Below are 9,532 nucleotides of genomic sequence, written 5' to 3' on the forward strand. Positions count from 1 at the left end.
TGCCTTTCAGTTGCCAGTTGATGACCCCATGAATTTTATAGGATTTTCTTAGGGAGTGAGTACTCAGAAGTTGTTTTGCTAAAGCCAAGACAGCCAGCAGCCCGAGGTCACAACTCCAAACATGGATGTTGCTGCCAGCAACAAGCTGCCACACTACAGCTCCACATATGCTAAGTTCTCAGGTATTACCTACTGCTAGCTCATTTCTCTACTAATGTAGAGGAACTACAAAGTTGAGCTCTTCCTCTTTGGAGGTCCACAAAAGCTGGAACACTTAACCCTTTATCTGCCTGCTCACAGGGGGTTGTTTGCCCTTGCTCTGCAGTCTGGGAACCTCCATAAGCACCTCTTCTAAGCTTGGCTGAGGGAGCTTCTGGGCTTCAGCTCTAAAGCTGGCCCTTCAACCAGCATCTCCCCAACCTCGCTGTCTGAGGGCACATCCAGACAGCTCGCAAAATGCGAACCCCTTCAGACTTTTACCTGAGGTGTCCAAACAATGCCTCAGGTAAAAACAAATTAATTTGGGACAAAGCAGGAAAACCCTGCTTTGTCCGAAATTAATTAGGCACTGAATTAGACCTGGGTTTTCATGAAAGACCTGGGTCTAATCCAGGATAGCCCCTGTCTAGAGTGTCTCCTCAGAAGTTCTGGGACTTCTGAATGGGCAGTCCACACAGCCCTCTTGCGTTTTCTGGGCTCCATCAGCTAGGAAAACCCAGAGGGCTGTAGCCCCTCCCCCAAACCTCTTAAAAACCCCTTAAAAAGTGAAAATTACTTTTGGACTCCAATTCCCAGAAATCCCAGCCAGTTTACCAGTTTTAGGGAGTTGAAGTCCAAAACACCCAAATGTTGAGAACCACTGCTGTAAGCTATATTTCAGAGGAAAGAACTGGCAAATATGCTTACCCTTTGTGTAAGCAAACCCTATGAAATTTATGGGGTCACCACAAGTCAGCAGGTGACATGAAGGCACATATACATGCTCTCAGTGCATTGTTCCAGTTCTCTTCGCCTTAAGTCCATAGCAGCCTTGCAACCTGGCAAATATGCTTACTCTCTGGAATGTAGGTCAGGCAGTCACCTGTTCTAGGGCCATGACTCATGTGGAATGTAAGTGACACAAGGCTGGGCTGGTGATTATAAGTAACCCAGGAGTGTGTTTGTTCTACATCACCTTTGTAATCTTTAGCACCTTGTACACCTACAGTGAATGTCTATTGCTCAACAATTAGATTGGTAGCAAACGGGACGGGAAAGAATTCTTTATGTCCATCATCTCCACAGGCTGGAAGAAAGCCAGCTTTTTCCACCTTTGGTATTGGGCCACATTTGCAATAACATTGGGGTGGAGTGAGGGTAGAGAAGAAACTGATTTGATGTTTAGTGTGGTTCAAAGTATTGACTCAAGTTTTCCTATATAAACTTTTTATTAAGGAACATTTGAGATGGTGGGAGGGACTTAGAAAATGAGCACATTAGAGTTTTCTTAGGACCTTCCTCAATGCACAATTATAACACTATGATTCCACTTTAACAGACATGGCAACATCCTATGGACTCCTGGGACTTGTTGTTTAGGGACAGAAATTTTGAATTCTGTGCCAGAGAGCTCTGGTGCCACTGGCAAAGCTACAACTCACAAGATTCTATAGAATGGAGCCACAGAAGTTAATGTGAAAACCATAGTGCTATATTTGTGTTGTATTGTGTGAAAGGATATCCCATTCACACACAAACACTCATATATCTGGAACATTTATCATTCTTACTGCATGTTTTCCATTTACCAATTGATATTGTTAGTAAAATTCAGAAAGAAATGGTTGGAATGAATTGTCATTCATATTTGATGTGAAATTAATCAATTTATCATCTCTTCTGTTAATAATAATAATAATAATAATAATAATAATAACAACAACAACTTTTTTTGTATCCCACCTCCATCTCTTCGAAGGGACTCGGGGCGGCTAACATGTTTACCTCCCATGATGTCTTTTTTCTCATAGTAGATTTGCCCTGTTATATGTTCAATTACAAGTGTAAATCTCTTAAAACAATGACATTCAGTTTTGAATTGCATGAAGCCTTGGCTTTGGAAAGAACAGGATAGTGCACATAAGGTATTATAATAAAAAAGTCTCAAAATGTTGTAACTTATTAATATAGTTGGGACTGACCCAAGGCTTTATGCTCCCTGCCTGTGTGATTTGGCTGTCAGTTAAACCTTTCAAAATAGTAACAGAACTACATTTTCTACTTCAGAAAAATATAGTTAAGAATTCTTCCATTACAGTTGATCACATTATTTGCATGGGACGACGCCCTAGAAGAACTACATTTGTACCAAGGAGTGAGGATGAAACTAAGCACATGAGATCTCTTCCAACTCTATGAGTCTATGATTCTATGACCCTGAGTTAAGGCATGGGTTGAGGAAGAGCAGTTAGGATTTGGCCAGGTAAAAGCAGATCTTTGCATTTGGAATTAAGATGAGGTCAGTGACTCTCTGGACTCCTGTAGGTGTGACATACACTGGCATAACTGGGATTACATCAGTGTGTGCACTTTTTGGATCTTTGCGGACATAAGTGTCCCATACCTCCTTGTTCAATGCTACCTTGGCAGTGCTTGGGCTCACTCTTGTGGCCTATTAGCAGATGGGAAAGGAGCAGTCAGGTGGCATCCACCTGCAATTGTGCAGGCAGGAGAAAGGAACAGCTATGCCCTTTTTCAGTCTCCAGTAAATGCTTGAATATAACCTGTGAAAATCTAGGAGCATGATGGTGATTTTTTTTCCTCCTGGCTGCACAGTACTACTGAACACTTTTGAGTGCTACCCTAATCCCCTGCCATCCCAATTTCTTGGCTGATTTTAAAATGTTCTGGTTTTTTTCCTGTTCTTCCCACTTTCCTCTCAGTTTACTTCAGTTGTTGTAAACTGAGTTCCAAGTATAGTAGTGTTTATCTCATTAGGAGAAGACATTGGGTGGAATGGGGGGAATCTTGCAATTCTTAAATTCAGTAGATAATTTTCAGTGTTTTGCTTAAAATAGTAGTTTTTGTATTCTCCCTCATTAGTAATGTTTGCCTCCTTGTTCCCTAGCCATATCCTTTTGTCCAAACTCTGATGTGACTGAGCTACATGTGTCCTAAGGTTCATTTGTGAAATATTGGAGGCTTTCAGTATCCTCACCCTTGGGTATATTTCTTCTTCTATCCCCATAGCCTTGGTTCCTTTTCTGGACTCTGTTCTATATAAGCACCGTTAAGTTTTACAATGCTAAGAAACTGGAAAATTTGCAGGGAAAATTAATATAATCTCAACCAAATTACGGACCAGATAGTGGATCCCTATCCCTTCAGGCCCGTGGCCAGGATTTTGATTCGGGGGGGGGGGGGGCTGAGTCTGCACGAGAGAGGATCTACCTTAAAGCCCCTCAAGCCCCCCCCCCCCCCCCGGCTACATGCCTGTATCCCATAGTTTATTCTTGAACCTTGGCCTGTATTGCCAAGGCTCAGTTAGAGGGAGAAATGTTTAAGTGTGTGTGTTTCAGATTTTTTTGCTGGGTCATAAGCATTATGGGCAACAATACTGCTGGAATGATCCTTGGTTTGGCTCTGTTTCTGTTGTCTGCTGGTTCACTGCATTTGCTCTGAAGTTAATGGGGACTTTTCCCAGTAGGAAGTATCTTTCTGGAATGCTAGGATACTTTTCGGTTGGATTGTGTATGTGTATTCACACACACAGGAACGTTCATGCCCTGGACACCAGCAGAACAGACCTCCTTCAGCCAATGCAACTGATTCCCATTAAAGTAGATGATGGGTGATTGGAAATGTTACATAGGGTGCTTCATTTTATACTGTGGGAAGAAATATTGTGTGCTTGAAAGGCTGGTTTCTTCTATACCTTGTTCTCTGACTCTTGAGGTGCTGATAAGGCAGATAAAAATGGATGCATATACACTGTAGAATGAATGTAGTTTGATACTACTTTAACTGCCATGGCTCAATGATATGGAATCCTGGAAGTTGTAGTTTTAATGAGGCATCAGCACTATTTGGCAGAAAAGGCAAAACTACAAGTCTCAGGATTTCATAGCATTGAGTCATGTCAGTTCAGGTGGTGTCAAACTGCATTAATTCTGTCGTTGCTCTCTTAGCTATACAAGCCTAATTAAATGTTCAGTGTAGAATATGGGCCATTATCTATTGTGCCCATTTGTTTAAAAATAAAGTTGTCTTACCTTTGTTTTAAAATAATAGAGACATGGAACTAGAGATAACGTAAAGAGTGAAAAAGCATTTTCATCAAGGAGGTCTGTTGAATTCTTTCTGTTTCCATTTGTTGCAATGTCCTGTCCCCCCGTCCCCCCTCCACCCAAGTTCCATTTACAGAACTGAGTCCTGTCTTGGAGAAGCTACAATGTAGATGGGGAAAAGATAAGAAATACATATTTGTTTGCTATTATTGTTGTTGTTGTGTGCCTTCAAGTTGTTTCTGACTTATGGTGACCCTATCCTGAGGTTTTCTTGTATGGCTGTAAGTTCTTCTAACTCTCTCAGCAAACTGCTTAAAGGGAAATCTTTACATCATCCTCAACCTGTGGGTCCCCAGATGTTTTGGCCTTCAGCTCCCAGAAATCCTAACAGCTGGTAAACTGGCTGGGATTTCTGGGAGTTGTAGGCCAATACACCTGGAGACCCACAGATTGAGGACCACTGAACTAAATGATTAAAATTAATGAATTATTCTTTTCAGAAATTGACAAGGCATGTATATTTGGGAACAGTTTAACTATATCAGACTAAATTCATTATCCAGAACTAGAGAAACATAAAGAATACACAAATGAGGTCTCTGGACATTTAAAAAAACTTGAAACAAATACATAGTTTATAATTCATGAATTTGTGGACAAACCAATAATGGCAAGGCAGAGACTGAGCATTAGTCACATTGTTGACAGTAACTAGTATTGCTTTGAGTGACTGTGTTTTAGTTTAAGCAGGCCATCTCTGTGAAAAGCTGATCTTTATTCAGAAAAAAACAAAGATGGTCCTTAAGTAAAGATTTCACAGGTCAAAATGCAGAATTGTGTAGCGACTTGAAGTAAAACAAACATACTGGTTATAAAAATCATAAACCCCGATGCCTTGCACTGCACTCAGCATGGATTGATTTCTAACACTTGATTACAACTCTATGTGGTCTCTATTTGAAAAGCTGGCCCAGGCTGTGTTTTCTATGAGACAGCAGGCTTCACAACCTTTAATCGCTTTTTCCTGTAACTACCATGTACTGCAGAAGGTGTGAACTGATATAATGTCACAGGTGGAAATGCTTTCAATGCTGGTTATCAAAGACTGCTCCAAAGCTAATTGTGGAGTATTTGTGTCTGATAATTCAGATAGGATACACTGAAACCACACACTTTTGTCCTGTGTTGTCCCGCATATTATTACCAGCTAAGAACCATAGATAAAGTAAAGGTTTTCCCCTGACATTAAGTCTAGTCATGTCTGACTCTGGGGGGTGGTGCTCATCTCCATTTCTAAGCTGAAGAGCTAGCATTGTCCATAGATGTCTCCAGGGCCATGTGGCCGGCCTGACTGCATGGAACACTGTTACCTTCCCACCAGAGCAGTACCTATTGATCTACTCATATTTGTATGTTTTCGAACTCCTAGTTTGGCAGAATCTGGGGCTAATAGCAGGAGCTCACCCCACTTCCCATGATTTGAACCACCAACGTTTCAGTCAGCAAGTTCAGCAGCTCAGCGGTTTAATCTGCTGCGCCACAGGGGGCTCATGGCAGTACAGAATTCAAAATGACTATGAAATCTACTTAGTGGGTTGAATCCACATTTAAATGTGTTTGGCACAGCTTATTTTCTTCCCTTTTTGTTTTCTAAAAATGTTATAAGATTGGCCAGGGAGCCTTCTTTAACTCTTGGAAAGTGCTTCTGTTTGATATTTAGAGAAGTCCTACCCACACAATCCCGTTTGACTGGTCCCCCAACTCACATTGTAGCATTTTCAGGAGTCTGCCATTGTGGCAAGCTAAGCTAAACAAAAAGAGCAATCACAAACACAAAAAATGAAAACAACTTTTCTTTTTATTACTTAAAATTCTTCTACATTTGTAAATACAGTTCTTTTTGTCACAAGTCATCTGGAATATATTAGTTGCTCTATTTAATGACCCTTCACAATCATGTTGACATCCAGTGCAGTCTTTTTCCTACAATAAAACACAGGGCTTATCTTAAGGATTCTCCTCATAACATTTCCAGCCATAAAACACACTCGTTGCATTGTTTAGTAAGATCATTGTTTTTCTGCATTTGATTAGAACGTTGAACTAAATGGCAAGTTGCAGTAAAACTTTTTGTTTTCTATATGCGACGTGCTATGCCTTTATTGGTAGGGAAATAGCTGCAGATTGAGATTTTCCCAACCTTTCAAAGGTTTTGAGTTCTGCTTACTATGACCACATATTGCAAGATCAATTCATGTGTAGCTTGCTAGAAAGCTTTGGGAAAATGTAGAGCTTGTCACGACCCGGCTGCAGGGCACCAATAACCATACACAGAGGCCAGAATCTATCTAATATCTTTATTGAAGGAGTATATAAAGTTAATAAAAACAAGTGTAGAAAATAGTCCAGAATTAGACCTTTCAGGAAAGGTCAAAATTAGTCCAAAGAAACAATGTCCAATATGAAATATTAAGGTCCAAAGTTGTAATCCAATAACCGAAACACTCACTTTGCCAGGCAAAGTGAGGGGAGATGACAAGGTCCTTTAGTCCAAGAACTTGAACGAGGCTAGGAAATAACTTGACTCTCGGAAAAACAAGGCTTGAATACAAGACAGCAAGGAACAAGGAACAAGAACAAGATCCGTGGTGTTTACTTGGCAAAATCCGGGAAACAAGGCAAGGCTGGGTCTTGGAAAGCAAGGCAAAATCCGTGGAAGAACAAGGCTGGAAAACGAAGGCTTGAATCAGGAACAAAGGCTTGGAAGCGGAGTAGCTGTCCACACACACTACTCCAGTTGCTGACGAATTGACTCCGCAAGATCCCTCCGGGAGCAAGGAACCTAAATAGGCCTTGTTTTCCCCACCAGAGAACACTTCTCTGGGGAACCAGAACCGAAAGTCAATCTCTGTGTCCAGATGTATGACTCCCTAAAATTTCTCATGGGAACAGGCTTAATCATCTGAATGCTTTGCTGCTATTCTCAAACTCCTGCGATTAGCCTGTTGCACTCCTTTCTGCTGGAGAATGTAATTACGGCGCGAAAAAGGGGGAGAACTCGACTCCGGGCTTGTTTGGGAGATTTCTGGAAGACAAACCTCCTGCAGGTGCAAAGGCTCAATTTCTGGCTGAAATGGTTCCCTTTCTGGCTGAAATGGAGGAAAACCCAAGTTCTCCTCTTCGTCAGTCACAACAGCACTAGGAATGGGACTACAATGCCCATGAGTCATCACAGAGCTGCACTTACAAAAATGGTTCACTAGCACTCAACTCTGATGCCAATTTTTACCTGAGGAAGAAAGGGAGTTGGGACATTTGACCCTGAAAACTGTTTGCAGGCTGGAGCTCCACAAAAGCCTGTCTCCCTCACATACACATACACACCAGTGGTGTCCCATATGTGCAAATGAGTTAATATTTTGTCACACATGGAGGAGTGAAACTTGACAGCACTGACTTAGTTTGGATAAATTTAAAAGTAAAGGATCTCTTTGTCCTTCAGGGAGGTTTTGGATTAAACAATGAGCCCAGGAAATTTGTTTTTATTTCCTTCTTGTTCGTTTTACTTGGGTCTCCTTTTGCATAGTTTGTGCGCAGGTATCCGTCATCTTCCTTTTCATATTCACTGATCCACAAACCCCTCCCTTCTTTGGTGGTCCACTTACCTTTTGATGGCTGACAGCCAGCTTGATGGTCCCTTTCCACTTCACCATAACCCACCCCACATTACTTGGTGTCCTGTTGGTTTGCTATCACCATAATTCTGTCCTGGAACACTCTCACAATGCACTTTTGATTGAAAACACTTTGAAACATTTCAGCTGAAACCACATGAGCACATAACCAGGGGTATACTTGGTTCAGGTTTCTTCTGCAGTAGTGGGTGTTTCATATATAATAATTTTAACAGCATAACATGTTTAATTGTTTTTAAAAATTGAATAGTTTCTTTTAATATGATTGTATTGTTTCAAATGGCATGGTTTCATAGTAATTTGTAGCTGCTTTCATTGGTAACTCCCCAGCAGGATTCAAGAGTGGTAGCTTCTCTGCTATGTACAACTCTGATCTGGAATGAGATGGGAAAACAGCGATTAAATACACATTTGCAAATACTTTTACACATATTAATAGTATTAAAAGAGATAGCTATGTTCAGACCAATGTAATCATAAAGGAATCTAGTAACACCTTTGAGACAAACAGAAAAAAGATGTTTCTGATAGCATCATCACCATCATCATAGGTCTTCCAGAAGTAGAGTCTTTGCGGTAGGTCTGTAAGTGACTGTAGAGACCTGTTCTGAATCCACATGGTCTATCGTAGTAAGGATATAGCTTTCAGATGGAAGGCGGTCACAACAAGGGTTTACTTGACACACCTTCCACTTGGCATGTTTCTCCCTTTTGCTCCATCGTTGTGTCTCACTGGGTTGTTGTGCATTTTCTGGGCTGTATGGCCATGTTCCAGAAGCATTCTCTCCTGGCGTTTCGTCCACATTTATGGCAGGCATCCTCAGAGGTTGTTAGGTATATTGGAAAACTAAGCAAGGGAGGTTTATATATCTGTGGAAGGTCTAGGGTGGGAGAAAGGACTACCCTGTTTCCCCGAAAATAAGACATCCCCAGAAAATAAGACCTAATAGAGGCTTTACTGAATTGCTAAATATAAGGCCTCCCCCAAAAGTAAGACCTGGCAAAGTTTTTATTTGGAGGCATACCTGCCGAACAGAACACCAGAGCATGCAGGATCAGTAAATGTATGTACCATAGATTGTTGTACATTGAAATAATGGTAGTAACAATAAATTCTTGATAGGATTCACAGTTTGTCTGGCTATGCTGGTTTGTGATGACAACTACTGTACAATATATAATAAATGATCTTTTTTTTGGTTTAACAATAAATGTGAATTCTTCTTCATGGAAAAATAAGACCTCCCTTGAAAATAAGACCTAGTGCATCTTTGGGAGCAAAAATTAATATAAGACACTGTCTTATTTTCAGGGAAACACGGTATTGTCTGTGTGAATGTTGTAATTTATCACCTTGATTAGTATTAATGGCCTTGCACACTTTATTCCTGCCTGAGGGAATCCTTTGTTTGGAGGTGTTAGCTGCCCCTGATTGATTCATGTATGGAGTTCCTCTGTTTTCAGAGTGTTGTTCTTCATTTACTGTTTTGATTTTAGAGATTTTTTAATACTGGTAGCCAGATTTTGTTCATTTTCATGGTTTCCTCCTTTCTGTTGAAATTTTCCACATGT

The sequence above is a fragment of the Anolis carolinensis genome, chromosome 2, assembly GCF_035594765.1.
Source record: "Anolis carolinensis isolate JA03-04 chromosome 2, rAnoCar3.1.pri, whole genome shotgun sequence".
In the NCBI taxonomy this organism is placed as follows: domain Eukaryota; kingdom Metazoa; phylum Chordata; class Lepidosauria; order Squamata; family Dactyloidae; genus Anolis; species Anolis carolinensis.